Below are 24,443 nucleotides of genomic sequence, written 5' to 3' on the forward strand. Positions count from 1 at the left end.
GGACACACATTAATTTCTCCAAGTGGTTCTACGAAAGCTTTCTCACTAGGCTTCAGGAGAAGGCAGACACCCCCTTCATCCTTCTGTCTTTGGGGGATGAGACCCACAGCTTTATACTGACTCTACCCTGAAATCCTTGGAATCCCCACTCCTCTCTTTTTATCCTCCATGTGAGTGAGGGAATTTAAAAGTCAAAATACTGATTCTTGGTTATCCTACTTTGAGATTTGGCATTGGTCTAGCACAGTCTTTGAGAAATACAGTCTTTATTCTATCTCAGTGCTTCAGTCCCAACTTCTAATTTAACACCTTGTTACTTGCAAATGGCGACGAGCCAGCCCTAACACAGAAGGAGAATCTGAGGACACGGGGAGAGAGAGAGAGAGAGAGAGAGAGAGAGAGAGAGAGAGGCTGTTGGCTTTGGGGGCCAAAGCCTTGGTGGGGAATTGGTCTAGAAGGAAAGGAAAACTTCTTTCCCATGAGACAGGAGGGACAGGAGAGGGCAGTTCTTAGATTAGAGGAAGTGGGCAAGGAATTAACAAGGCTTCCATTCAACAATTTCTATTTTCTCCATGAAATAGGAGGCCAGAGGTTTATTGAAGGACAGTGAAGAGGAAAAACCATGACTGAATGGGTCTGAATCATTCGTATGATTCCCTCAGGACTTGTGAGGGAATTTCCAGTCCAGCTAGAAGTTGTAACACCTACTGCAATGGCACAGGCTGCCGACAGGGCAGATGAGCCCCCCTGCATATGGATAAGTGGAGGTTAACACTCCCCCCGGCTGTCGCTGTTGGGAGAGGAAAGATGACAGAGTACATACACCAAAGAGAGTACATATCACAGGACAAAGGAGCCCCAGAAAAGCCCAAAGATAGCCAGCTTCCTGGTTTAGAAGGGAAACTTTTTATCTTTGCAAATAGACTCCAAGTTCAGGTTTGAATGTCCTGAGTCATAGAAGCCCCAGCTCTACACTAACCAGCACCCTGCTGAATCCTACAGCTCGAAAGAGGAAGATGATGTGAACGACAAGTCCTAATGTGGTCCGTAATTACCAGCCGGCTTTCGGAAACTGGTGGGAGGGCAGAATGGAGTTCTTTGGGCTTGTTCAGACACCGAATCCACAGGCTCAAAACCCCTGATAAAACTTGATTTTGTTCCAGAGGAGTGTGTTGGTGTCCGGGATCGACAATAAAACTTTCTGATGTCTCAGACACCTTTTATCTCTGATGAATGGTAAGGATGATTGGGGCTTTACTGAGTGGGTATCACGTATGACCAAATGTGGCTGCAGCTCCTTTAACTGTAGGAGATGAAATTAGAAGAACTGAGACCAATATGTTGGTGGTGATTCAAGGCCAGGGGAAGAGGGAAAACCAATCGGAATCGAAGCTTAAGAAATTCTCTCAAAGCTAAATGGCTACTCATGATCAGGGGGAATTAACAGAAATTGATGAGCTCCACTTTTAAGCAGGGACCCCTGCTTGGCACTTGCCAAGATAAATCACACACACAAACCACTCTGCTTACGTGACACGCTGGTTTGATTAGCACTGGGTCTTAAAGAGGGAGCTTCAACCGAGGATGGTCACTTTAAGCTGTCCCCAGTGAGGGGTGCCTGGGTGGCTCAGTTGGTTGAGTGTCTCACTCTTGATCTCGGCTCAGGTTATCATCTCATGGTTTGTGGGATTGAGCCACCTGTTGGGCTCTGCACTGGCAGCGCGGAGCCTGCTTGGGATTCTTGCGCGTGCTCTCTCTCTCAAAATACACAAACATTAAGCAAACAAACAAAAAATGGCCCCACTGATTTTCACGAGGCTATCTTGGACTAGTTATTGGACCCATGGGAAGCCATTTTGAATGTGTGTGGAAACAAAAATTAATTTTTTAAAAGTTTTTATTTATTTATTTTGAGAGAGACAGAGACAGCACAAGTGGGGAGGGGCTGAGAGAGAGGGAGTGAGAAAATTCCCAGCAGGCTCTGTGCGGTCGGCGCAGAGCCCGATATGGGGCTCAAACCCACAATCTGTGAGATCGTGACCTAAATTGAGATCAAGAGTCAGACGCTCAACCGACTGAGCCACCCAGGTGCGCCCAAAATTAATTTCTAAAGAGGAACTTTGCTGTATCTTCAGACCTCCCTGTCCTAAACTTGTCACATTGGAGAAACAGGTGGGATGGGTCCCTGGCTTTGTGGCGCCGAATGCATGTCTGTGTTTTGCACACGATTCTCTCTAAAGGGATCAAAATCTTCAGTCGGAACAAAGTGAAACACGTCCTGGTGATTTTTAAAAACGTCATCACCCACAAGGGCAACACCTTACAGGTCGTAGAAATAAAGGGAAGGGCACAGATTTCCTCAATGAGACTCAAAGCTTTTGATTGCAATCCAGTTGAAATCTCCAGTGCTAATTATTGCCTGGTTTATTCAGCCCAGAAGCTTCTGAAGTCGGCTGGCTTGAGTGTGAGGTACTCCATTTTAATGTTGCAAAACCTTCTAAATATCCACAAAGGCCACTGTTTATCTCAATCTTCACTTAAAACACCTGCTTACTGATACTTGATTACGTGTTTTGAGGCTTGTGATTGAGCCTCTAACACCTGGCTGATTAGGCTGACGTTTGATCATGTTTTGAAATGCAATTTTACTATTTAGCGTGCAGTTCTGTGCTGCAATGCTTTAAGTGGAGATTGGTTGCCTCAAAGCTCTTATTATTGTTTGTTTTTTTTTAAATAACCATTACAGAATAATAGCTTGTTTGCATTAAAAAGGGAATGGACTTTACAATTCTTATTCTGTGATGCAGCATTGTTCTTTAAGACCACAGTTTTCCAAGTGTGGTACAAGGAGAAACCTATCTCGAATTTGTACCCTACACCTGCTGAATCTGAATGTCTGGGGGTGGGGCCCGTGGACTGACATTTTGAACTAAGAAATGCTGCTTTGAGGGAAGGCAACTTTCCATTGGCTCATGAAGGAGAATGGGTAGCTTTCTGGGTAGAAACTTCTGGTTTATATTTGTGAAGGCAGTCTAAACAGTCTAGAGGTTTCAGTTATTCTGTGGGAAAGCAGGGAACATGGGCGAGTGCTCACATCACTGACTGCTGGGCGGTGAGCACGGGTACATGAAGTCAAGGGGTCAGAGAGGTGTGCAGAGAAGGCCATGGTGTGGTCCCACCTTACCCCTCATTTTATGGACAAGAAAATTGAGACTCCGAAAGGTGTGGACCGAATTTCGTGAAAGATTTGAAGCTAGAACACCTGAAACTAATGCTATGTTAATTATGTTGGAATTAAAATAAGAAATTAGGGGCGCCTGGGTGACGCAGTTGGTTAAGCATCCGACTTCAGCTCAGAGCGTGGTCTTGGGGTTCGTGAGTTCGAGACCTGCACGGGGCTCTGCGCTGACGGTGTGGAGCCTGCTGGTGATTCTCTCTCTCTCTCTCTCTCTCTCTCTCTCTCTCTCTGCTCTTCCCCCACTTGCACACTCTCTCTCAAAATAAATAAACACACTTAAAAAATTTAAAAAAATTTAAAAATGAGATAATACGTGATACAAAACTGTAATGTGTTATGGGATGTCTTTCTCCACTTTTGGCCTCTATTAGTTCTCCAGAGGCAAACTGTGCCCCATTTCTTGGTGCATCCTTCCAAAGATATTTTATGCACATCGACGTGTATAATAAAACATCCAAATGGTAGCATACAGGGTTCTTCCCTTTTTTTCAGTTAACAGCATGTTCCAGATTGTGCAACAGGTAATAAAAAGCTGCCATATTCCTTTTGGTAGCTGTATAGTATTCCTGTACCTGGATTTGTTGTCAAATCTACATGTAGCAAGCCGCTTCATAGCCTTTGAGTTTGTTTTCAATTCAGTGTCATTATTAACGCACACAATGTTATAATGCATCCCCCTGAGCATCTGGGGCAAAGGGAACGTGCACTTAAAACCCTGAGAGTCACTGTCAAACTGGCTTCCGTAGAGGCCATACGGACTTCTACCGCTACAAACAGGACAGAAAAGTGCCTGGGTCCTCCCAGCACCGCCAAAAGCACACCCTCCAACTGAGCTCCGGCCAAGGCTCCGTTAAGCAAATGCTAATTTTTGTCCGTAGAGCAAATCCTCTCCCGTTTTACTTCCTAACTGGTCTCTCCCTGGCTGTCGAGGCATAACTATATTCTAGCCCCAGCCCTTGCCTGCCTGTCTTTGCTGCTTTTGCTGGGTCGGCTGGTTAGCTTGAAGTGACTTCAAAATCATCTCCAGCTGTGTCATTCTGGACCTGCAGAGTTATGGGAAATGCTGTCAAAACCAAGGGTGTGCCTGCAGGGAGAGAGCGAGGTCTGTGCAAGCAGTACCCAAAGTTGGCAAGTGGAGAATAAATCAGCTTTTTGTGTGTGTGTATGTGTGTGTGTGGCGGGGGGGGCACGTCTGAAAATAGGTCAGATCCACAAAGGCACTGGGGAGCTGGAGGCTTCAGGCCAGGGCAGTCACCCCAAAATTCAGACTCCACCCTTGTAACATCCAGAATTTTGTTACGAATACACAGGACGTCTATGTGAGCGATTCGATTTCCTGATCCTAATATCCCCCCTTCCCTACCTCCCGTCTCCAAATAGTTTGTGTATGTGGAGAAACAGATGTAGAAATAGATCTCTCCAGGTCTTCTCCAGCTAGGGGTGTGCTGGGGTCAGCTTGTACCAGCGTTTGAAAGCTAATTAGGCCCTTGGGAATTTTGGGAGTTGATTGTTAAATAGAGCCATTATGAAGAATTTTATAAATTTAAAAAATAATAGCTTTATTAAAGGCAATAAATACTCAAAACACATCACTGCCTAATTATTGTACTACATTTTATTTATGCCCTTGAGTTCTTTTTACATTAATTGTATCTGTATCTTGGAAATACTATGTCATGTCGAGTTATGGACCATCTCTTCTTGACTCAGTGGTTGGTCATAGCACTTTGGTTGCTGGAAATTGGCCACGATGGGAGTATTAACACCAAGGAACCTGGAAAATGCTCTGAATCTGGGCTTGACTTATTATTTTCTAGACTTAAAGGAGGGAATATTAATAATGCAGGTTAAGCTTAAAAGTCTGTCATGACCGGGGGCACCTGGGTGTCTTAGTCGGTTAAGCATCCAACTTCGGCTCAGGTCATGATCTCACAGTTTGTGAGTTCGAGCCCCATGTCAGGCTCTGTGCTGACAGCTCAGAGCCTGGAGCCTGCTTCGGATTCTGTGTCTCCCTCTCTCTCTGCCCCTCCCTTGTTCACGTTGTCTCTCTGTCTCTCTCTCAAAAATAAATAAACATTAAAAAAAGGTTTTTTTCAAAGTCCGTCATGACCAGAGCTGAAGGGGAGAGAGGAATTTGTTCAGCGAACATAGTTGGCACAAAAGTGAGTTTATCAGTGGATCTCCTCCTACTTAATAACAATACATTTTGGGGGAGGAGAGTTAGCAGATTGAGATGCAAGTCTACGGGTCGAATCATGGTGGAATTGCGACCACAGCGGGACTACAGATACAAGGTTCAGCAAAAAATAGCTGTGGAACCTGCAGGCAAGACCGTTGTGTATTTTATTACTATCTATAAATCGTGTATTGTAAATGTGCATTACATCAGCAAAATCTACAACATCCCTATGGATGTATATACTTGCATTTACCTTTTTTTTTGTTTTTTTTGAGAGCTCGTTGTTAAGTATTTACCTGCCTACACCACCTCCAGCTTTAGGATTCTGTGATTACACTTGATTTTGTGCTATTCTCTCAACAGAAACCAGACCACTTTCCTCGGTCCACATTCTGTATGGGAGGAAAAGACATGGTGAAGACACCGTTTGCCTCCTTTCCTGAGGCCCCAAGCTCGGGGCTGGAGAGCGTGTACCTACCTGGAGCTCAGTGTGTCATTGATGACTAAGTCAAGGAGTAGGCCTAGCGCTGAGGAGATGAGCCTTCTTTTCTGCTGAACCGTCTTTCTGTTCAATGGCCAGAAGACTCTGGCATTTTCCTGACTCAGGAATTGGCAACGCTTCTGACTCAGCAAGCCAAGCCCTCATTTATTTACTCTAAGGTAGCATGTGCCAGGAATACATTCTAACCTTTAGAAGTTCTGTTAATCCAGGTTCTGGCCAAAGCCACTACGTAGAAGAATTCTCTTATTAAGATAAAACCCACTGAAACATAAGATCCAACATATGAAATGTCTTTAAACTTCTGACACGGACTAGATACTTGTTTTTTTGTTCCTCATCTGAGGGAGATTTTCTTCTTGCCTTATGTGACTGGAGCAGCGGGGCACATTCCTTGCATCAGTGCCCCAGTTCATTGTTTCGGGGCCCCCGAGAAACTGCGTTGGTCACCCAAGGGCCAGGGTGAGCGGGGTTGCTGCCAGGGGTGTTGCTGAGCACGTATCAGGGATTAGCAGGTGTCGGCCTGTGAGATGTGTCTTTTAGTTGGTGAATCACCCAGAATTCATCAAGGTAAATGAGAGATGATACTTATACTTACCTAAAGAGTAAAGAGATTTATTGACCAGTGGTTAGATTGGCCAAAGACCCCTTAGGGAAGGTTCTAGAACTAGGTTTGGAAAGCAGGCATAAACAAGAGATGAGGCATCCGCTGGGACCACAACCCTAATCACACTCCAATCATACTCCCTAATCATACTTCTTGCTGGGTAACCAAAAAAGAAAAATGTCTATGATGCTTGGCCACACGCTCTGCTGATATATATGCTCTTAGCATGTCACCCGCGATGTACCCAGGTACACGGGAACTTTCTGGTCGTCCTTGATCCCTGGAACCATGATGCATTGTACCTCCTCTTCTCTAAGCAGGATACCCTTGGACCCCTTCTTTACTGTAGGCCCCGGGATGAATCTGGAAGAGATGCTGGTTCAGTCTTGCTGCCGTTGCATGCTCTGTTGGCTGTCCTCAGGACAGCAGCCCAGGCTCCTCCAGGGTGTTCTGGGTCATGATGCTTCTCCTGGCCAATATCTCCCCCTTTTCAGCCCATAGCTGGTCTGTAGTCCCATGAAGCAAAAGGGTGTAAGGAACAAGGCGCCTGGGCCCTTACTCCTTCTTCCTGGGGTCTCTGCTGCCACAGCACAAATCCTTTCAAAACTCTGGCCCATGTTGCCTTGTGTATCACAAAGGGGTCAATCCCTTGTCTGGGGTTTCATTTTGAAAAGTTCCTAGTCATTGCTTTTGGTTAGATAACTATCAAATAACATACTACGTTTTTCTGGCACTATAGTTTTCAAACATTTCCACAATGAGGAGCTCATTGTCTTAGCCTCCCTTTGAAATAGCCAGGGCCATTTTTATCCCCATCATGGAGTTGAGCCACTGAGGCCCAAAGGGCCTGAGGTCACACAGCTGCTAAGGGGTAGGGTTGGCCTTGGTTCTAGTTTACCTTACCCCTCACTTGGTGCTCCATGGACTGTTGTGCGGCTTCTAATGACAATGACATGTGCTGCTATTATGACGCACTCACCCAAGATCCGGCATCATTGCTGGCAGTCATGCTTCCTGTGAAGTTTGCAGACCCTTGTCTGAGCTCTGTCTGGGCCCCAGGCCAGGCTGTGTGAGCCAGGTGCCCTCTAAGGAGGTGAGGTACCCTCACTAAGAATGGTCTCTGCCTGCCGCTCTCACTCACTCCTGCTCCGGAATTTTCTCGTCCCTGCTCGTCCTGGATCTCTCAGAGGCAAGGCAAAAGCAGCTGATGAAGTGGCCACAGTCCCCTAAGAGGAGGCCAATGGGTGGAATTCACAACAACCCCAGCCCTGAGGTTTGGAAGACAAACGACTTCTGTTTCAGACGAATGGGAGTGTCAAGTTATTCCAGCCCGATGAGATTACAGCTCAGAGGATCACGAGGAATCAATTCCTCCAGAAGAGGAAAAAAACAGCTGGCACAGGAGCTCTGCAGGGCCTTTTGCTAAAGGTAATGTGGGGTCACAGGCTGAAAGTTTCCAGGTGATGACGGGATTAGGGCGAGAGGGAACTGGCTTGTGAAAGAAGCCCAAATTATGGTCAGTGATGAGCCCAGGGAGCATCAGGAAGGTTCACAGACAAAAACATGACTTTGATGACCCAGACGCACCAGCTTCTGGGTCCCTTCTCTTTGTCCAGACACAACAGAAAGAGGTTAGAGCCTAAATGGAAATGCAGAAGTGCTAGGGATGTCAAGGCAAAGCAATGGAAAGATACAGGGGCCCAGGGAGAGGTAGGTGAGGAGAGTGAGACACTTTCCTGGGTCACAAGATTTAATGGGGAGCCCCGAGTCTCAGAAAGCAAGATAAGTAATATTTCAAGGCAATCTTTGCAAAAATCACAATTCAAAAATAATCGGTAGTGAACAGAATACTGACGTTTTAAAGAAAGACTGGATCCGTAACAGTGCTCTATGGATCCATATTGGAGTCTCAGGCAAAAGGAAAGACCAGAAATGTTGATCCTGTCTTTATTTAAAATGTTGGCATTTTGTTTGTCATTAATCTTTTTCCATTTTTTCCATTTTTTTATTGTGGTAAAGTATGTGTAACACAAAAGTGATCGTTTTAACCATTTTCAAGTGCGCGGGTGAGTGGTCTAAGTGCATTCACACTGTTGTGAGACCATCACCACCATCCATTTCCAGAAGTTCTTTCATTTTCCTCAGCTGAAACTCTGTCCCTGTTCAACACCAACTCCCCATCCACTGCTCCCCCAGCCCTCCGTGGCAACCAAACTTTTACTTTGTGCTTCTGTGACTTTGACTACTCTAGGCTTCTCCCGGAAGTAGAATCACACAGTCCCTTTGTGACTGGCCCATTTCGCTTGGCAGAATGTCCTCAAGGTCCATCTGTATTTTAGCACATGTCAGAATTTCCTTCTTTTTTTTAAGGCTGAATAATATTCCATTGTAGGTCTACAACGCATTTTGTTTATTCATTCAGTCATCAATGGATATTTGAGTTGTTTCTATTTCTGGGCTAATGTCATGGATGCGGGGTTACAAGGAACTTATCAAGTCTCTGTTTCAATTCTTTTTCGGTATATACCTAGAAGTGGTATTGATGGATCATGTGGTAATTCTGTTTAATTGTTTTTTTTTAGAGAGAGAGAGAGAGAGAGAGAGAGAGAGCATGCAAATGGGGGAGAAAGGCAGAGGGAGAGAGAATCCCAAGCAGGCTCTACACTCAGCAGAGAGCACATTACGGGGATTGATCCCATGACTCTGAGATCATGACTTGTGCTGAAATCAAGAGTTGGATGCTCAGCTGACTGAGCCACTCAGGCACCCCTCTATGTTGTTGTTGGGTTTTTTTTTTTTTTTTTGAGTAACCTTTCTACTGTTTTATGCAGCAGATTTTACATTTTAATTTTTTAAAAATATTGCATGTGAATATGATTTACTTTAATACTGAATTTTCAGGACTCGTTTCAACCTAGTTCTGGCCCTAGAACACAATCCCTGATGCTTGGTGCTTCATACATGGCACCAAATGGAGCCACAAAGCTCTTTTGTAGAACCATGGAAGGCCCCCTTGGCTGACCCATTATTTATATTTTGCCCTTATTTGGGCAGATGATACTTTGGGTTGTTTTTCCAGTCGTGTGTTCCGGTCACACAGGCCTAGCCACTGGCTTGTGCTACTGGCATAGATCTGTGTAGGAGCCATCAGGGTTGTCCTATCTGACAGAGAGATGATTCTGATGGGAAGCTGGTGGCTCTGAGCACCTGTGGGAACTCTTGATCCTAAATTTCATTCGCAGCGCTTACTTCTAAGTAGTCCCCTTGGTTTTTTTTTTGTTTTTGTTTTTGTTTTTACTTTTCCAGGGAGTTCTTCTTCCATAAAAGGAGCCAACAAGATTTTGATCGCTTTCTTCAATCTTTTTTGTTTTGTTTCATTTTTATAAAAAGAAGAGCAGCTTCTGCCCTGGAATAAAACCTGATCTGCATTCTGACACAACACCCTTGGGCAGCCTGAGCACATTCTGGAATTACAGAAACAAACTCATCTGAGAAACAAAAAAGTTCTATTTATCGTACCTGCAAGGAAAGTGCAAGTGCTCACTGATGCCCATGGTGGCCACCCTTGGGGATCAGAAGGTGCCCTTGAAGACTGACCCATTTGGGAGCCCCCAGACAGGTGCTCACCATTAACTTTTTGGGATTTCTCCCCCTCAGGGCAATTCACTCCTTGGCTTTTAAGGTTGAATATGGGGTTCCCAAGTAGGAATCTCACCTCCATTTTGAGAGTCCTCTTGTCTCACCTTGAACCTCTCTGTTCCATGAAGTTGGTGAATGGCCTCCTTTGTTCTTATGCTCATCCTAGGCATGAGTGCTATTTACTCGTCTTCTCACACCCAGGGACTTTCTGTTCTTTTTTTTGCTTGGAGACTGGGTAGGGAATGGATATGGGAGCACAGCATGATATTTTCCCATCGACTTGAGGGTGGATGCGCCACCTAATAACTTTGTGCCTCAGTTTCTTCAACAGCTCAACATTACCATGTGAATTCTTGCTGCCTTTGTCTCTATTGGGAAGAGTACTTTTGAAATGAGGAAATGTTGATTAAATCTAAGGGTGTGTGGTTGGTGGACTGCATGCATTAATTCTACAAAAAATTATAGGAGTCCCACTGTGTAACTGGCGCTGTTTTAGGCACAAAAGGTATAGGAGATCACTAAAACATGGTTGGGGTAGAGTTGGGGCACAGACAAGTAAAAGGATTTGATATGTTTAGTGTAGTGCCTGGTACAGTTCAACAAATGGTAGTCCTTGTTTCTATCTTCCTCCTCTTCCTCCTTCTCCTTCTTGTCCTCCCTAACACACACTGTGCTAGGCCTGGGCAAACGAAGAGGAAGCTGTAATTCCTTCGTGTAACTGGATAATCTGGAGGGAGAGATAGACATGCTAACTAGTCTGGATGTGTATGAGGTAGAACCTAGCATACTTATCAGTTATTCCTCACAAAGTCCTTTCACAGGCTAGGAAACGCAGGCTTGTGCAGTCATATGATTTCTTTCAGACATGCAAATAGTACAGAGAAAAAAAAAAGCCAAAATTCAAACCCAGGGCATGCTGATGGCAAAGCCTGAGCCGTTCCATCTTAGGGAGAGGTTGGTCAGTGTTTGTCAAATGAATATTCATTTGTGGGATGCACAGGAAAATGCCAGAACAGGTAGCACAGGACAGAGAAGAGATGCTTAAAAGATTATAAAAGAATATCTGCATTTTTTTGCTTCCTGCAGTGTGTGTGTATCAGGGAAAAAGAGAGGAAACAGCAACCAAAGCCCATCTTCTGTGAATCAGTAGCAGAAAAAAGCATAGACTCTGTCAAAGACTGCAGATTTTGTAGAGTGTTAAATTACCAGATGATGATTTCAGAATTGACAGCTGAAAACTGTTTCCGTCTATTGGGATGATTTGGGTCTATTGTCCTTGCTTTTGCCCTATATCCTACAGGATAATAACCTTTTCTTTTTTGTTCTCGAATCAGGGAACAGATTTGGGTGAGTGACAGGGAAGCGCGGAGGGGGGGAGACAGCTGAGAGGAAGGTGGAGCTGGTGGTTTCTTTCCTTTCTTAAGAATATTTGATGAAAGCTTCGCACCCTCTGGCCATCCGGTCTGTCCAGAGTCTCATAAAATGTGCTAGCACATTGTGAAATGAGTGCTTTTTCCCCCACACAGAAAATCACATTTTTTAAAACATATAAAATAGGGGCATTTGGGTGGCTCAGTCAATTGAGCATCTGACTCTTGATTTTGGCTCAGGTCATGATTCCAGGGTTGTAGGATCAAGCCTGCATTGGGCTCTGCACTGAGAATGGAGCCTGCCTGGAATTCTCTCCCCCCAACCTCTCTCTCTCTCTCTCTCTCTCTCTCTCTCTCTCTCTCTCCCCCCCTCTGCCCCTCCCCTCTGCTAGTTCTCTCTCTCTCTCTCTCATAAAATAAAATAAGACAAAAATAAAATATAAAATTACTACACATTCACTGAAGCACATAGAAAAGTATAGAAGGGAGTGACCATCATTCATTATTCCATCACTGCGTGATGTACACATACACTCGCCCACACATATTGTATTACAAAAAGGGGATCCTACTCATGATAGACACCTCTTGGGTACATGTGCAATCATTTTTCTTACTCTGGGAACATCCCAATAATCAGGGTTTACATTATTTGATACACCAAACCTGCTTGACTTTGGTGTAGACATCTGATCCAATCTAGACTAATCTAGACCGACTCAGACAATGTTCTTTGGAATTTTTTTTTCTACTGAGATCCCGGAAACTATACTGGTTTCTGCCCTTTCCTCATTCTTAGTTGGTTTATTTTTTAATCCATGAAAATTTCCAGCCTTTTTCCAGTGAAGGCATGCTCTTCCCTTCCCTTCCTTTCTTTCTTTTTCTCCTTCTGTCTTTCTTATTCTAGCCAGAATCAATTCCTCTTTACAACCTGAAGAACCTGAGTGAATACAGAACTGACTGCTTTCTAATCTTTTCTACTTAATGATGTATCTTGGGCATTTTCCCAGGTTAATAATTAGTCACAGACACATGTATAATGGTTGCATAATATTCCAGTGAATAGATGTACCACAGCATCTATAAGTAAAGGGAAACTGTTTTCAGCTGTCAATGCTGAATCCATTGTCTGGTAATTGAAACTTGGTGGGGTTTTTTTTTTTTTTTGGCTTTTATAGATAATCCTGTAGCAAAAATTACAAGGTGTATGTGTTTGTGTTGTGTTTTCTTCTACTTTTTTTAGTCTTAATCAGACATTCCTTTTCTAGCTCCTCAAATCGAATTTTTTCTTTTTCAATATTTTTCTTGTTTATTTCTAATTTTGAGGACTTTATTTAAAGCTCTAAATTGCTAAGTACAATCTAAACTGCACCTAGAAATTTTAATATGCATTATTTTTACTGTAAAAATATTTTACAATTTCATTGATGATTATCTCTTTAATCTGTGAAGAAGAGTGCATTTTAAGTTTTCCAATAAAGGAGCTGCTGTTTGTTAAAACTTTATCATGGGCCTTAAAAGAAATCTCAGCACATTTAGGAATATTGAGATGGACACATTTAAGAATATTTAGATGGAGCTCAGTTGACTTTGGCTCAGGTCATGATCTTGCAGTTCATTAGTTCGAGACCCACATCAGGCTTGCTGCTGTCAGACTGTCAGTAGAGTCCACTTTGGATCCTCTGTCCCTCTTTCTCTGCCCCCCCCCCACTTGCACTATCCCAAAAATAAACATTAAAAAAAAAAAAAGAATATCGAGATCACGGGACACCTGGGTGGCTCAGTTGGTTGAGTATCCAACCGACTTGAGCTCAGGTCATGATCTCACAGTTTGTGAGTTCAAACCCTGCATCAGGCTCGATGCCGACAGCTCAGAGCCTAGAGCCTCTTTGGATTGTGTTTCCATTTCTCTCTGCCCCTCCCCCTCTCACGATCTGTTTGTCTCTCTCTCAAAAAATAAACAAACATTAAAAAATTTGAAAAAGAATATTGAGATCATATGGAATGTGCATTTGAATCCTGAGTAGTTAAGCTAAAAATCAACACCACCAACAAAAGACTCAAATCCTTTATATTTGGATATTTAAATATACTGTCATAAATAACTTATGCATCAAAGAAAAAAATCACAAAAAATTTTAAAAATATTTTGGACTGGATCATAATGAAAATATGACAGATCAAAACTTGTGGATACACCAAATCAGCCAGGAGGAGATCAAAAATTCACTCTTCACAGATGACATGATACTCTATATGGAAAACCCAAAAGATTCCACCAAAAAACTGCTAGAATTGATTCATGAATTCAGCAAGGTTGCAGGATATAAAATCAATCCACAGAAATCAGTTGCATTCCTATACATCAACAATGAAGAGACAGAGAAATCAAGGAATCGATCCCATTTACAGTTGCACAAAAAACCATAAAATACCCAGGAATAAATCTAACCAAAGAGATGAAAAATCTATACACTGAAAACTATAGAAAGCTTATGAAAGAAATGGAAGAAGACACAAAAAAATGGAAAAAGATTCCATGCTCCTGGATAGGAAGAACAAATATTGTTAAAATGTCGATACTACCCAAAGCAATCTCCATATTCAATGCAATCCCTATCAAAATAACACCAGCATTCTTCACAGAGCTAGAACAAATCATCCTAAAATTTGTATGGAACCAGAAAAGACCCTGAATAGCCAAAGCGATCTTGAAAAAGAAAACCAAAGCAGGAGGCATCACGATCCCAGACTTCAAGCTATACTACAAAACTGTAATCATCAAGACAGTATGGTACTGGCACAAGAACAGACACTCAGATCAATGGAACAGAATAGAGAACCCAGAAATGGACCCACAAACGTATGGCCAACTAATCTTTGACAAAGCAGGAAAGAATATCCAATGGAATAAAGACAGTCTCTTCAGCAAGCGGTGCTGGGAAAACTGGACAGCGACATGCAGAAGAATGAACTTGGACTACTTCCTTACACCAGACACAAAAATAAACTCAAAATGGATGAAAGACCTCAATGTAAGACAGGAAGCCATCAAAATCCTTGAGGACAAAGCAGGCAAAAACCTCTTTGATCTTGGCTACAGCAACTTCTTACTCAACACATCTCTGGAGGCAAGGGAAACAAAAGCAAAAATGAACTACTGGGACCTCATCAAAATAAAAAGCTTCTGCACAGTGAAGGAAACAATCAGCAAAACTAAAAGGCAACCAACAGAATGGGAGAAGATATTTGCAAATGACATATCAGATAAAGGGTTAGTATCCAAAATCTAGAAATAACTTATCAAACTCAACACCTAAAAAACAAATAATTCAGTGAAGAAATGGGCAAAAGACATGAATAGACACTTCTCCAAAGAAGACATCCAGATGGCCAACTGACACATGAAAAAATGCTCCACATCACTCATCATCAGGAAGGTGGAAATCAAAACCACGATGAGATACCACCTTACATCTGTCAGAATGGCTAACATTAACAACTCAGGCAACAACAGATGTTGGCAAGGATGTGGAGAAACAGGATCTCTTTTGCATTGTTGGTGGGAATGCAAGCTGGTTCAGCCACTCTGGAAAACAGTATGGAGGTTCCTCAAAAAACTAAAAGTAGAACTACCCTAGGACCCAGCAATTGCACTACTAGGCATTTATCCACAGTATACAGGTGTGTTGTTTCGAAGGGACACATGCACCCCCATGTTTATAGCAGCACTATCAACAATAGCCAAAGTATGGAAAGATCCCAAATGTCTATCGCTGGATGAATGGATAAAGAAGATGTGGTTTATATATACAATGGAGTATTACTCGGCAATCAAAAAGAATGAAATCTTGCCATTTGCAACTATGTGGATGGAACTGGAGGGTATTATGCTAAGTGAAATTAGCAAGAGAAAGACAAAAATCATATGACTTCACTCATATGAGTGAAAACAGATGAACATAAGGCAAGGGGAACAAAAATAATAGAAAAACAGGGGACAAAACAGAAGAGACTCATAAATATGGAGAACAAACTGAGGGTTACAGGAGGGGTTGTGGGAGGGGGGATGGGCTAAATCGGTAAGGGGCACTAAGTGATGTCTCCTGAAATCATTCTTGCACTATATGCTAACTAATTTGGATGTAAATGTAAAAAAATAAAAAATAAAACAAGTTAAAAAAACACTTGTGGATGCAGTTTTAGTCTTGCTTAAAAGGAAACTGACAGCACAAAAATGCACATATTTAAAAAGAAGGCTGAAAATGAATAATCTATGTACCCATTTCAGAAAGAAGCAGCAGTGATGGCAACAAATACACATATTCACTAAAGATGCCCGTAGGGTCACCTTCAGTTGAGGTTTGTGTCTATCTTCTGTCTTCATATCTAGAGTTTTAAAATTTTTGAAGATGCTTCCATTTGGCCTCTCAGGCACTTATTCCAGGATCAAGTCTCATGATGGTGTTTGAGGGCTCCTGCTCTGTGGAAATACTAGGAAGATACAGACTAGTAGCTTAATTCCTGATCATGAGGCTCCTCCCAGGTTTACAGTCTGCTTCTCAGCTGCTGTTCATGAGGCAAGAAACTCATCTTCCCAGTCCCCCTGTACTCTCTCAATGGAGGCCACCAACAGTGAGTCTGAGCCCACTTCCCTTGTTAAGGACTGAATGTTTGTACTTCCTTCCAAACTCCTATTTTGAAGCTTAATGCCCAGCATGGCTGTATTTGGAGATAGTGCCTCTAAGGAAGTAGGTTAAATGAGGTGGTGAGCGGGGTCCTTCTAAGAAGAGACATCAGGAAAACACCCTCCTCCCCTCTTTCCCTCCCTCCTTCCCTCCCTCCCTCCCTCTCTCTCTTTCTCTTTCTGTGTGTGTGTGTGTTTGTGTGTGTGTGTGTGTGTGTGTGTGTGCGTGCACATAGAGGAAAGGCCTTGTGAGGACATAGAGAGAAGGTGACCATCCACAAGTCAGAAAGAGACGTCTCTCCAGAAAATGAACACGTGGGACCTTGATGGGGGACCTCCAGCCTCAAGAACTATACGAAAATGTTTCCATTGTGTTAAGGCATCCCAGGGAGACTAACACACTGTCCTTTGGAGTGCTTACCTTCCCTGCTCTGGGGTTCAGTAGCCTGTACTCTGTCTCCAGTCCTGGTCACTTTGCACATGCTCCACAGGGATGTTTATTTTTGAGTCCAATTCTGACTTTTAGCTTTTTCTTAACCTATTTTATCTTCTGTGGGGAGAGCTAGGCAGTACTTCAAATGTGAGCTTGCTGTTTAAGATCTTATGTGATTTCTAGGAAGAAAGACTCGTAAGGAGATAGATGTGCCATTTAATTTTGCCCTAGAAATTAGGAAGATTCAATGGCCTTACTAAATGGCCCCCCCTTTTTTTTCTTGTGAACACAGCATTGGAATCAGCGGGTTCCTACTTCATAGTTACTAATGATTCCAAGATCCACTATGGACCAGTAGTTTGCAGATCATTCTGGGGGAGGCCGTCAGCCACTCCTTTGCCTTTCTTCATCCCCTGGCTGCAGACCAGGGCTCTCCAGCTCCAGCTCCCTGTGCCTGTCCACATTACCACCAACTCCCAGCTTTACCTTCCCAAGCAACAATGGCAAAGCTGCATCCTTTTTATGGACCTAAATGAGATTCAGGTTGGGAAACTAAGCTACAGTGATGTATTGTTTGTGACTGTGAATGTCTCTGTGTGTGTGTGTTTGTTTACTTGACATCATTGCTTTTGAAGTGAGAGATGATACTCCTGATTGTGCCCACATAGGGCGGATGCGCCTGGGCGTGATATGTAACTGTGGGTCCCCTCCCTCCACTCGCCCACTGGTGGCTTCTTAGCTTGCCAAGCCAAACTGTTATAGGCTCTGTAGCCATTTGTGCTTCTGCCTCACAGACTTAAAGAACTGGGGCCTTTTGTTAATTTGAACCTCTTTTTCTTTTTCTCAGTGCTACAGGATTACCTGGTTGTGTCTGTGGTTTCCAGCATGTAGCTTTCAACTTTGACCATCAAGAATCAAATGGAACAAATGGTTTCAGATGCAATTCTCTTGAATTCCAGGGTGCTGTGTAGTGACATAGAAGTATGATGGATTTTGTGTTAATACATCTTGGGCATCCATCTGTGAGCTTAACCTCTGTGAGTTCACCTCTAAGGTGGACATTATAATGCGTACTCCATAGGGTTGGTGTGAGTGTTAAATACACGTGAAATACCCAGTCTGTGTCTTCCCACCCCACCGCACCCTGTGTTTCTAGGTGTTACTGTAAGACGTAAATCCAGTGGTTTGACCACTCTGGTGTTCTTTTATTTCCATAACATTGTGACTGTGATATAACAGCCATCACTTCAGAGGTTCATCTGGTTTGTCTCATGACCCCCCACCCCTGCCATAATTACCTCCATGCGGTCATTAACGAATATAGTGATTAGGAGAGAATTACAGATCATTTTTAAAAAGCCTGAAAGGGTAAGTGGGGTAGACTAGAACCTGCCAGAAGAGGGTGTAAGACTTGAAATTGCTGAACACAGCAATGGGAACCATCCCTTCCCAGTGGGAGAAGGCTGACTGACAAAATTTCTGTTCTTGAATAATTCACTGAAAGGAAAGGAGAGAGAGCAGGCTTGCTGCTTTTGGCAATTCTAAACCCTGGAAAAATATAAAAGAGTTGGATATGGCCTTTGATACAATCCCATCTCCTTTTTTTGTGTCCCCCCTCCACCTTCATTCGGCCACTCTGTGTGGCACCCCACCAGGCCTGGCCTCCTCAGTTCTTACAAATTTACCTCTTCTTCCCTCAAATTGAGTATCCTTTTGGTGCCTGATTATCAGACCTGTTTCTCTGTACAGTGTTCTTTGTCAACTCTTCCAAGGGGGCTGCATTTTATAAGAATTGCTTCAGGGTGCCTGGGTGGCTCAGTTGGTTAAGCCTCCGACTTTGGCTCAGGTCTTGATCTCACAGTTCATCGGGTCGAGCCCCGCATCAGGCTCTGTGCTGACAGCTCAGAGCCTGGAGCCTGCTTCAGATTCTCCCTCTCTCTCTCTACCCCTCCCCTGCTCATGCCCTGTCTCTCTCTCTCTCTCTCAAAAATAAATAAACATTAAAAAAATTAAAAAATAATAAAAGTAAAAGAATTGCTTCTTAATGGAATGACATATTTAATTGGTCTATCCTATACTAATTATAAGAAATAAAATAATGGTATGATGTGACTGCCTCAAGTAGGCTGTGTTAATGTGAACACAATATGAAGCATGAAGAAGTGTAAATTCTAATCTGACTCCATGGGCAGTAGGCTTCTCTTAGAATTTTCATGTATAGTTTTGGACTCCCAGCTTTAAAAAACACCTGGACACAATGGGATACATTTGGATTAATGAGCAGTAAAGAGCAGGTTCAGCAAGGCCGGGAGAGCTACCGTCCACTTTCACGAGGAACGTCTTCTAGGAAAGGGATAGACTTGTTCAATATCATATTGTTGGGTGAAATGTACATGGGGTTTATTTTGTTTTTGTTTTTTCTTAAGTAAGCTCTCTCTACACGCAACGTGGGACTTGAACTCACAACCCCGAGACTAAGAGTCCCATACTGTACCAACTGAGCCAGTGCCAGGCACCCCAAATTGGCTGTTCTTTGAATCAGAACTTCCCAGAGATGCAATGGGCTGTCAGAAGGCCAGTTCTCAAGGGGATTCTAGTCCAAATAATCAAGGTTATCCCTGAGTGAAATCCCAGAGGGCAGCTGGTGGGTGGAGTAAATTTTCGGAGAAGGGACAGATTCCTTCCCAGGGACTTATACTGTCTTCCCTAGGCAAGTGAAGGCTGAGCCTTGAAGAGGGCTGGTGTTATCGAGATGAGAAGAAAGAAGTGATGGTAGGACCATGACATTCTTGCATTCACATAGCAACCCGGCTGTGGGAAATGGACTTTTAGTTTATTTGCTTTAGTGGCAACTCTTTGCAGCCTCCTGAACACTTATGCGTATGAATCATTTTTATTTTATCTCTGTAGACTGAGTCCCCAGTGAGATAAGGAGGCATCTTGCGAGATCTAGATATGCTGTTTAGATGATAAAGTAAATTGAAACTTTTTGAGGATCAAATTAGTTTTACTTTTAACCCTAGACAATCTCTCTCTTCCAAAGAAAACTAATCTAAAGATTTATATAAAGTATTCAAGGTTCTTTGGATCATATGCAAGCCTGACTCAGTCTTACCCAGGTGAGTTTTTAGGTATGGCAGAGTTCTGAGAATTAAATTCTCTACGAACTAACAAGAAATGAGAGAAAGTAGTGCTTGATATGCACTTGGACTCTTGCACAGTCCAGAAACTTAAACACCAGCACAGTTTTGTGGGCAATAACTCATAAGCTCTGCATATCCAATTGTGTTCTTTTCCTATTTCTCTCCTATCAGAGTCCTTTCTTTCAAGGACCTAAATTGGTATTTAATAAATCGTTATTTACTGGAATGCTATACAAAGCTTTAAAAAATGTTTATGACTCAAACTTGATAATACAGCAGTCAATCACATAAAATCACATTAAGTTACAATTTAAAATTCCCATTTGACTCTTCTGCTATCCTTAGACCCTGTAAATAATACCGACAATATTGAAAATTAAGTATCTTTTATGCGTAACAGAAATTCCTTTCTAATGAAAAAATTTTACGGTGGTTTACCAATGAAAATTGCAAATACATAAGTATAAAACAATAGATGCATGAAACCAATATCCATTAAAATAAAAACCCTAAGGGGCGCCTGGGTGGCTCAGTTTTTTGAGCATCTGACTTTGGCTCAGGTCATGATCTCACGGTTCAGGGGTTCGAGCCCTGCATCAGGCTCTGTGCTGACAGCTCAGAGCCTGGAGCCTGCCTTTGATTCTGTCTCCCTCTCTCTCTGATCCTTCGCCACTCGTGCTCTGTCTCTCTCTCAAAAAATAAAATAAGCGTTAAAAAAAATTTTTTAAATAAAAATTCTAAGCAAACCAGGAGTAGAAAGAAACTTCTTAAACCTAACTAAAAACCTATAATTTACAAAAACCTATAGCTAGCATCATACTTACTGGTGAAAGACTGAATATTTTCTCCTTAAGACAGGGAACCAGGCAAGAATGTCTGCTGTCACCATTCCTATTCAGCGATGTCATGGAGGTTCTTTTGGTGCAATAAGGCAAGTAAAAGAAATAAAAGACATGCAGATTAGATGAAGTAAAACTACCTCTACTCACAGACAGCATGATATTTTATATAGGAAACCCCAAGCATCTACAAAACTGCTAGAACTAATATCTTGTATTTGCAGGATACAAGATCAAGATAACACGTAGTTGTATTTCTATACACTAGCAGTTAGACATTGAAATGAAAAGTACTATTAACAGCCTCAGAAATATGAAATATATAGGAGCAAATTTGACAAAGGCATGAAAGCCTTTTTATACACTGAAAACTATAAAACATAGCTGGAAAAAAATCAAAGAACCCCTAAATAAATGGAGAGATATGTCATGTTCATGAATTAGAAGAACCAATATTGTTAAGAAGTCAATTCTCCTGAAATTGATCCTTAGATCAAAGCAAGCCTAATTAAGGGCCCCTGAGTGGCTCAGTTGGTTAGGACTCCAAATTTGGCTTGGGTCATAATCTTATGGCTCTTGAGTTTGAGCCCCGCATTGGGTGCTGTGCTGATAGCTCAGAGCCTGGAGCTTGCTTCGGATTCTGTGTCTCCCTCTCTCTCTGCCCCTCCCCTGCTTTCTCTCTCTCTCTCTCTCTCTCTCTCTCTCTCTCTCAAAAATAAATAAACATTTAAAAAAATCAAAGCAAGCCTAATTAAAATCCAGCAGAACCTTTTTTGGGGGGTAGAAATTGACAAGCCAATTCTAAAACTTATAAAGAAATTCAAAGAACATAGAATAATCAAAACAACTTTTACAAAGAAGGACAAAGTTGGAGGACTTAACACTATCTGACTTTAAGATTATAAGGTATAGTAATGAAGACAGCATGGTATTGGCATAAGGATAGACCTACAGATCGATGCAACACAACCCACAGTCCAGAAATAGACCTTCATCTATATGTCAATTGCTCTTCAACAAAAGTGTCAAGGCAATTCAATTGGGAAAGAACAATCTTTTCAACAAATAGTACTGGAGAAACTGGATACCTGAAGGTAAAACACCAAAACCAATCAAAAAGCACCTTAACTCGTGTCTCACACAGTCTCTAAACAGTAACTCGACACGCATCAGACACCCAAATAGAGGAAATGAAACTATGAAATTTCCAGCAGAAAACACATGAGATCTTAGCAACTTTATATTTGACAAAGATTCTTAAATAGGACACAAGTTAAAAAATGAATTGGATATACTCAAGAAATATTTTTTAAAGGCATCGCTATGACAATGAAAAGGCTGGCCATATACAGGGAGACATTTGCAAAACACGTACAAAGATCTTGCTGCTCTGTAGTCATTTATTGAATGGAGAAATCAAAAATATGGCTCCAGGAATTGTGCTACTGGATATTTACCCAAGGAATACAAAACCCTAATTCAAAGGGATACATGCACACCGATGTTTACAGCAGCATTATTTGCAGTAGCCAAATTATGGAAGCAGCCCAAGTACCCATCAACTGATGAATGGATAAAGAAGTGATATGTATACACACAATGGAATATTCGGCCATAAAAAGGAATGAAATTTTGCCATTTGCAATGACATGGATGGAGTTAGAAAGTACAACGCTAAGTGAAATAAGTCAGTCAAAGAAAGACAAATACCATATGATTTCACTCATATGGGAATTTAACAAACAAAACAAATGAGCAAAGGGGAAAAAAAGACACATCAAAAAAGAGACTCTTAACTCTAGAGAACAAACTGATGGCTACCAGAGAGGAGGTGGGGGCGGATGGGTAAATAGGTGATGGGAATTAAGGAGAGTACCTGTTGTGATGAGCACCGTATGATGTATGGAAGTGTTGAATCAGTATATGGGACATCTGAATATAATATTTCACTGGATGTTAACTAACCGGAATTAAAATAAAAACTTTAAAAAATAATAAAGAGTGGTTCAGAGAATTTATTTTTTATTAAGTTATAAAATGTTCAAGTGTATTTCTAAAACTTGAATAAAATCAAAATTGTTGAAAAACTGAACAAAAAATACTTGTAGGGTCGCCTGGGTGGCTTAGGCAGTTAAGCATCTGACGCCTGATTTCGGTTTACATCATGACCTCACAGTTCATGAGATTGAGACCCACGTCAGGCTCTGCACTGACAGTGTGGAACCTGCTTGGGATTCTCTCTCTCTCTCTCTCTCTCTCTCTCTCTCTCTCTCTCTCTCCCTGCCCTTCCCCTGCTCGCTTGTGCTCTCTCGCTCTCTCTCAAAAGAAATAAATATTTCAAAAATTCTGAAAATAAAAAATAAATTAAAAAAAAACAATCAATGCGTGCAGTAAAAGAAAAAAAATTTTAATGTAGCAGTTCATGCTTATTGGAGCAAGACCTTTCCTCCAAGCAAATGAAGAGCCTCAATCTCTGTGACCTCCTGTCTTGCTTAAGGTCACATTTTGTGAGTCAAATATAACAGAAAAATGGAATAAATTTCAAAATCCAGGCGGAGGCAGACGTATAAATGGGAGAAATTTGTCTCTGCCTTCTCTTTCTCTGTTCTTTCTGCAGAACTGCATTCATTTAAGGCACGAGTTAGCAAGTATTTTTCATACAGGTCCAAGTAGTTAAATATTTTAGGCTTTCTGCGTAATTGGGTTCCCCTTGGAACTACGCCACTGGCTCTTGTAGTGCCAAAGCAGCTGCTGACACTAGGTAAACAGGCGAGCGTGGCTGTGTTCTAATAAAACTTTATTGGCAATCATTGGGCTGAATTTGGCTTCCGGGCCACAGCTTGCTGACTCCCACTCTAGGATTGACGCTAACAGTCAGCATTCATTGAAGTCATGCAAGCTACACTTTAGCCCTTAGGTCATGGGACCGATGATCGAAGCCATCTGGGTTTTTGAAGCAACTGCTATAGACACGTTTTGAATCATACACGAAAGTACATGGTTCAGAAGGTTGGAAAGCCTCGGTGGCACTGGCCACACTGACATTCCTGATGTATCTGTGGCACCCAGGCTGTCCTGTAGCGTTGTTTAATGGTGATAGGTGCAGTGAGCACTGTTTCAGTGAGGTGCTGTAGATAGAAGCGGGATTGCATTTTGTGGCAGGGTCAATGGAAGGGGACAACAAAGCGGGTGAAAGGTATGGGCCACGTGTCTGGAGTCCCCAGGGTCCTGCATAGTCAGTGACAGAGAAGCCTTCACAGGCTCAGCAGATATTGCAGTCATTGCTAAGACTTATAACAGTAATGCATTAAGGGTGTACGGCTAATCATAAGGGGGAAAAGACACAGGCAGAGTCTGGAAGAATCCACCTGCAGACTTTCTTCTGCTCTATCCCTCCCACGAGGAGTCACAAAATGCTCACTCTTTCCCATCAGCAAAAGACAGCAACGTGTGTGATGTTTCTGCCTAGGCAATTCTACTGGGGACTCACGGCTTCAGGTTTTTATTAGGGACTTGCATAGCTCGTACCCAAATTCAAGGCTTCCATAAGCCACGCTGTTTGCACAAAATAGTCCGAGCCCCGTAAACCTCCCTTATCATTCAGGGAAGCCTTACGTGGGTCTAGTTTCCAGATGCCAACCTTGCAAGCAGACCTTTCGAAGGGTAGCAGTCTCAGGCCCGGTATGTTAACTCTTTTCTACGTGTACCCCTACGCTGAGACATCTGAATCAGGGAAAAAGGCATGATAGGGCAGGACAGAAAGGCAAGGGTGATTTTGTGTCTGGTATGAATTTCGAATCTTCACGATA

At 42.4% G+C, this 24,443-nt stretch overlaps 1 long non-coding RNA gene across 1 annotated transcript; it reads left to right on the forward strand.

Annotated features, from left to right (window-relative positions):
- Positions 1 to 375: 375 nt before the first annotated feature.
- LOC125930179 (uncharacterized) lies at positions 376 to 12,683 on the forward strand. The gene is made up of 3 exons (XR_007460102.1): positions 376 to 1,236; positions 5,781 to 7,951; positions 9,830 to 12,683. It is a non-coding gene; the product is annotated as an uncharacterized LOC125930179 (long non-coding RNA).
- Positions 12,684 to 24,443: the final 11,760 nt, after the last annotated feature.

This window comes from Panthera uncia, chromosome A2 (assembly GCF_023721935.1).
Source record: "Panthera uncia isolate 11264 chromosome A2, Puncia_PCG_1.0, whole genome shotgun sequence".
NCBI classification, from domain to species: domain Eukaryota; kingdom Metazoa; phylum Chordata; class Mammalia; order Carnivora; family Felidae; genus Panthera; species Panthera uncia.